Here is a 6,592-nt window from a genome sequence, read left to right on the forward strand (position 1 = left end):
TTCTTCTGAAAGTTCTCCCTGCAAATGAACAATGTCAAAATCATACTACCTGTCTGGTGACAGTAAAGAAGACATTACAAAACCCACTCACGCAACAGGAAAATGTCTTATCATGACTTGATGGCTCCCATCCAGAATTAGTCTGGACGTCCTGGCCAAACAGAGGAAGGGAGTAAATATAAGATGATCTTAAAACTTCAGGGCTGCCTCTAAGATTAGAGCTACATGTAATATGCCCATCTCCCCTGTGCTCCTCTGGCCAAGGCCTGTACAGATTACAGCTCAAAATTCCTCCGAATTCAGCTATTCTATGATTCTACTAGGTAAGTAAACTACTCCCTAGGTGTGAGGTAACAACTCTTCTAGGAGACACATTACTGCTTCAGGTTCCCAAATTGCCAATTAGTGTACTAGAGATGAAGTGTAATGCCCTGAAAGAGTTAGTGTTCCAAAGAGCCAACAAGGTGTTTCTTATTCACCTTGAGGGCTGGCTGGTGGAAGTTACCTGTCTAAGAACGAGTACAACATTTTGAAAAATGTATCCTGAGAGTAAACTTGTGTTCACTCACCTTTGTCTAAATCTGCAGCAAACCTACACATGAAAAATGAAATAAACCACTGTGTGTTTATAAGGGAGTGACATTATCTGAAGGAAACTAATTGGAAAACTTTTATTTTTCTGGAAATTCCCTGAAGATACCATTTATCAAATAAATTTGTGTCCTGTACTGTTATATATGAGGCTCTCCAAACACTGAACTGTTAATTCACAGCCTTATCTCCCTAAACCCACTCATCTTTTTATCTCATATTTTACTTTCTCTTTAATCTTGTAATGAAATGTGAAGCTGTGGTGGTTACATGTACCACACAATACCCGGTGCTCCTGGACCCATCCACTGATCCACTTAGGTTTCTCTCTAGTTGAACGCTACTGTCATTCCCATTTAAGTGGGACCTTGTTCCTGGGTTCAGTTTCTTGCCCCTACTCTTATTTGACTTCACTTCACCTCTGGTGGACCCATCCCTATCTATGTCATCCCTAATCATACATATACATAAACAGCACATTTAAACTTAATTTTGAGATGAGAGAATTTCAAGGTACAACTGTTAAGACACGTGGTAAATGCAATGTCTGGGTTTTCAGCTTATTCATAATTTTTAAGACTCTCAGTTACTTACTGTCAAGGTTATTAGAACAGAGGCCATGAAAGTATCAAATGATTTCACTGAGCTCTGCTTACTGATCATTTGCAAATATCTGTTGAGGAATATCTATGTACTGGCACTGGTAATGCAGCAGTATTCAAGAAGGATATGAACCTTCTCACCTCAATCTTCAGAATAAAATGGAGATACACACTAGTACACAAAATTTCAAAACCGTATGTTCAGTACCATGATGAGGGAGATGAGAGTGTCAGGTGTGCAGAGGTAAGGGATTCCTTGCTCTTCTCTTTCCTGGATCTACCCTTTCATTGGCCCTCATGAGTATTAATTAAATGCAGTGATCTGCCAACTGGAACAATATTAAATGTAGTGAATTACTTAGTAGGTCTCAGGACTGTCTAAAGCACTGAACATATATTACTTCATTTAATCATTCCAACAACCCAGTGAAGCTAGCATTATCACTAAACCCTTTAACAAATGAGCGATCTAAGGCAAGAAAGTTTACCTAACTTGCACAAGAGCCCATAATTACTAAGTGGTAGAGACAACATTCCATTCTGGGTAGTCAGGTTCTAGAGCCCAGATGCTTAATTACTCCATTCAACAGCTTATTTTCTGTACCTTTATCATAGAGTCTTCTCTGAACTATTCCAGTCATCCACTGAATGCATCCATCTGTTTAGCCAACAAACATTTATTAGGGGCTTAGCAAGTATAAGGCACTGTAAGATCATAAGACAAAGATACTGTCTCTGCCCTCCAAGAAATTTAAAGTCAAAGTTGGGAAACAAATTACCTGGCAAGGTCAATCCAGTTCTATTAGAAACATCACCTAACTACCCCCAACCTTGGCAGGAGACAAGAGCATTTTCTCGCTGTATCCAATCTCTTCCATACCTTAAGGGTGACCAGAAGCTAGCCAGTGAAAGGTCTCTGGGGCAGAGAGAAGAACATGTCCATGAGCATGAACAGAGAGTTTGATATATTCCTGAAAAGCAATGAGCTGGCAGCTTGCAGAGCCCAGTTGTGCTGAGAGTGGAATGAGAAATCAAAAGAGGTAGGATGGGAGAGGAAAGCATATGTCTCATCATAAAAGTATGCTTTTACTCTGAGCAAACAAGGAGTCAGTCACTGAAGGACTGACGAAATTTCATCAAAAGAGTGGCAAACCAGAACAATGCTTTAGGAAGAAAATTTTGACTATATCTCACTTTCCATCTTTTTAGTATCAATATCTAACCAAGTTCTCTATAAGAACACAGAAAAGAGTGAACCTGTCTCCTTCTTTCCCCTCTTAAGTCCACAGAACCTTACCAATGATTGAGAATAATTGCCCTTGAGAAGGGCATTTTCTCAAAATTCTGCAATAATGTATGCTTAATTCCTGCCCCCAAATCCCTTTGATTGTCTTTTTCCTTTGGCTTCACAAAGCAGAAATAGAACACAAAAATGAGTACAGTGAGAAAATCGCTCCCTTGGATGTGATGAATGGCAGCATTATTATGTTTAATGCTGTTCGCCTGGAATGGTTTGCTTTTTAGAAAACCATTATTAAATGTCTGATAAAACATGCCAAAAGTCAAAGCATATTAATTTAATTCAGCTCAATCACCTAACAACTGTGTATGATTCAAACTTTTAATGGCATTACAACTTCACCCCCTGACATTCTTTTTGCCTTCAATTTTAAAACAAACTCCTACACTTTGTTTCAGTTTCAGAAACCACTCCTCTACTGCATTTTAGTGACTGTATTTTTTTTCTTTTTTGCTATTGTGTATAAGCCACGTAGACAAAAAGAGTATACCATGTACATTTATGTATATATTTATATACATCTTAGTAAATACTATAAAACAAATACCAGTGTATCCATCATCCAGAACAATATATGAAAAAATGAAAAAGAACTTTAAAGCCCCTCTGTACTTCTTCCCACAGCCCTCTCCCTCTACCCAGAGGTAGCTACTATTCTAATATTTTTGTTAATTGCTCCTTTGTTTTCTGTATGGCTATAGTATTTAGGTAGGAATCTTACTAAATAATATAGCTTAGTTTTAATCTTTTTAAAGATTTTATTTATTTATTTGAAAGAGAGAGAGAGCCCAAGAGGGGGTAAAGTGAGAGGGAGAAGCAGACTCCCTGCTGAGCAGGGAGCCCGACGCGGGACTCGATCCCAGGACTCCGGGATCATGACCTGAGCCAAAAGCAGTCGCTCAACCAACTGAGCCACCCAGGCACCCCAGTTTTGATCACTTTGAACTTTGTATAAATAAAATGAAAATGAATTAAGAGTCTGCCATGTAGCTCTCCCCAATCAAGCAACAGGGCTCCTATGAAGCTTAAGGGCATCTTCCCTCATCTGTCCAGCAAAGCCTGAGGGAGAGGAGTTACCTTGAAGCAATTTGTGGTATAACTTTTGTCAAATGAAATGAACCCCATGAAAGTATACAAAACACCCAGAAAGTTCTTAAGAGTTATTTATGCGGGGCGCCTGGGTGGCTCAGTCGTTAAGCGTCTCCCTCTGGCTCAGGTCATGATCCCAGGTCGTGGGATCAAGCCCCATGTCGGGCTCCCTGCTTGGCGGGAAGCCTGCTTCTCCCTCTCCCACTCCCCCTGCTTGTGTTCCCTCTCTCGCTGTGTCTCTCCTGTCAAATAAATGAATAAAATCTCTAAAAAAAAAAGGAGTTATTCATGCTGCAACATGTCAGGTTTGGCCTGAGGAGAAGAGAGATAGTCTAGAATTGGGAGAGGCCATTAGATCTCCAGAACTTTACTGCCTGTCAGCAAAACTGAAAGGGATAAAAGGCTGAAAGGGATACTCAGCTACACCCATATGCTACCTTTTATGACAAATGAAATACAGAGATGGAAACAAGACCCGAAAATGTGGAGCACTCTCTCCTTCTCTCTGTCTCTACTTCTCAAATTGCCTAGAGAAACTCATATGTTGAGAAGCCAAGACCTGCCAATAACCATGGGAACGAGCTTGGAAAAAGATAAACCCCTCCAATTTGAGCCTTAAGATGAGATCACTGCTCCAGCCAACAGCTTGACTAAAATCTAAGAGGAGATCCTGACACCCAACTAAGCTTCCCCCATAATATTCTTGTTCCACCGAAAGTAAAAGATACTAAATGTCTATTTTAGGTTGTTAGGTTTGGGGTTAATTTGTACTGAAGCAACAAATAACTAATACAGATTTTGTTGTGTGACAATACAAAATTAATATATACTCAGATCTTCAGACAATGATGTTCTTAGTTACCGGATTCCAAAGTCTGGATGGTTCATCAGACAAGACCAATAATTCTGTAAGACTAACTCCAAAATTTCTGAGCCAGTAGGGCTAGATAACCAGACTTCATACAAAAACTGGTATCCTCAGTGCTAACTGTTTAAATCAGTAATACTAAAGTGGTAATTATAATAGTACCTTTCATTTATATAGGGTTTTAGAGTTTACAGAGCAATTTCACATAAATGACCATTTTTATTCTCAGAAATAACTATGAATTTGACTACAGTAATTTCAGTTTTAAGGATGAATAAAGTGGATAGCAGAAAAGTTAGAGACAGGCTGAAACTCATCCTCTAATTAGTGGCAAAACAGGTCTTAAACTTCTGCCTTCTGATTCTATAATCCACGCTTACCATGTTTCTGGAGTCTTTCTCATTTGGTCTAGGTGTGGGGCATCTATGGTTGTACAGACCGAGAAGAATAATTCTAAAATGCCAGATGTTACTTGATATAAATGACAACTAAAACATCTCTGATAATGCACTAGGTTACTTAGGTTAAAATAGCTGATAACTAAATGGTTCTATTGCATCACAAAATTATCAGGCTTTATAAATAAACCAAATCATTATTACATGAGCACTTTATTTCACCATCAATAGCCTTCATATAAAAGAAAGCAATTTCACATTCAGAGCCATGATGTTTTGTCTCAGACTATAAAATTGGAGGTGTCTAAAGATATGATAAAAATCCAATCACATATTCTCTCATTTTATGCCACTACAGTCATTCCAAAATATTCAGGGCTCCAATTTGCCTCAACTTGCAGAAGCATTCAAAGTAATTTCCTGTAAAGAGCACGTGGCAGATAATCTCTATCACATACATCAAAATAATGTAGCATTCCAATCTTAAGTTAAAATAGACCTAAGAGATCCCGTGGTTTTGCATAGGAAGGGATTGAAAAATACTCAAAAGAACACACCTCAGGACAAAAACAAAAAAGTTTTCTCAAATGAAACTTTCTAAGTAACACTGTTAGTTAAATTTTGACTCCCGGGGGGGGGCGCCTGGTTGGGTCAGTCGGTTAAGTGTCTGCGTTCTCCGGGTCAGGTCATGATCCCAGGGTCCTGGATCTAGCCCCAGGTCAGGCTCCCTGCTCAGCGGGAGCCTGCTTCTCCCTCTCCTCCCTGCTTGTGCTCTCTCTCACCATGTCTGTCACTCTCTCTCTCAAATAAATAAATAAGAATAAAATATTTTAAAAAATAATAAAAAAAAATAAATTTTGACTCCCAATCATTTCAGAAGATGGGTAAGCAAAAACTTCTTATATTTGGTTATATTTCCACCACCCACCAAAGATTTCTTTTTAAATTTATTTTTCATAGGTTTGTTAACAGTAATTTTGAGATAGAGCTATAAATGTGATTTTAATTTTAAAAAGATAAATCTACAAAAGTTATTTTCATAAAAATTGGTATTTCAAATCTTTTAAGGTATTGTTTTTAAGTTTTTCAAATTAAAGTTTACATTTATTAAGCATTTCAGATGCCTAGTGAAAACTTGAAAATTCATTCAGGTAAGATATTTCTTACTTAAGGACTTTTAATGGACAAATTTTTATATTTTTCTTTGAGTATTTTAAAACTAAAGAAATCTGCATAAAAATAGAATCTGCATTTTTAAGACTTCATCTATTCCTCATTCTTCTTAGTTCAAAATTATAGCATTCTGTTTACAACATCATAATCCTTCCCATGGAACACAATCTGATGTCATAAAGGACAATTATGACTTCAAGTGAGCAGTAAGTACAGGCAGCAAATAAACTTTCATGAAAAAAAGCTTTGTTTACAAAGAATTTCACAGCATTTGATGTAATAGTCAACATTTTACACCTGGTTTCTTTCGGCAGATATCCAATACATTTTACACTTCTAAAGGCAGTTATGTAATGTCTGTGGCACCTGGGTGGCACAGTCAGTTAAGCATCCAACTCCTGGTTTTGGCTCCTGGTTTTGGCTCATCGCCACGTCAGGCTCCACATTCAGCGCAGTCTGCTTAAGTTTCTCTCTCCCTCTCCCTCTGCCACTCTCCCCTGCTCTCACTCTCTCTCAAATAAATAAGTAAATCTTTATAAATAAATAAAGGAACTATGTAATGTCTAATTAA

This window comes from Zalophus californianus, chromosome 3, assembly GCF_009762305.2.
Source record: "Zalophus californianus isolate mZalCal1 chromosome 3, mZalCal1.pri.v2, whole genome shotgun sequence".
In the NCBI taxonomy this organism is placed as follows: domain Eukaryota; kingdom Metazoa; phylum Chordata; class Mammalia; order Carnivora; family Otariidae; genus Zalophus; species Zalophus californianus.